Source organism: Penaeus monodon, chromosome 19 (genome assembly GCF_015228065.2).
Source record: "Penaeus monodon isolate SGIC_2016 chromosome 19, NSTDA_Pmon_1, whole genome shotgun sequence".
In the NCBI taxonomy this organism is placed as follows: domain Eukaryota; kingdom Metazoa; phylum Arthropoda; class Malacostraca; order Decapoda; family Penaeidae; genus Penaeus; species Penaeus monodon.
Window position 1 is genome coordinate 7,254,811 of NC_051404.1, and position 529 is coordinate 7,255,339.

Sequence of the window (529 nt, forward strand, 5' to 3'; positions counted from 1 at the left end):
TTTTTCCCCTTTTCCCCTTTTCCCCACAAAACGACAACACTGTTTTAAAGGGGAAAAGTAAAAAAAAAGTTGAAAAGAAGCTAAAAGTCATTATATATTTTTTCTTTCTTTCCCTCCTCCCTCTGCTGCTTCTTTGTGCGTGTTTCTTTGATGGTCTTGCTTACCTTTAGGAATTTTTAAAAACGGGAAACTTTGGGGGAAAAATTTAGTCTCTCCCCGTGCTGTCGAGGGGGAGAGAAAGGGGGCGAAAGGGGGGGGGGGTAGAGGGGTCGAGGGCGAAGGGAGTGTGGGAGGAAGGTGGGGAAGAAGGAGGGGGAGGGTGGGAAGCAGAAGAGGGAGGAGGGAGTTCGGAGGGAAAGGTAGGAGTGATGGGAGTAGGGAAAAGTGGAGGGGGGGAAAAAAAGGGAGGGAGAAGAGGAAAGGGGAAAAAGGGAGGGAAAAGAAGGGGGGTAAGGGGGAAAAAAAGGGGGGGGAAAGAGGGAACCCGGAAACAGGTGAAAAAGGGGAGGGAAGGGGAAAAAAAAGGGGA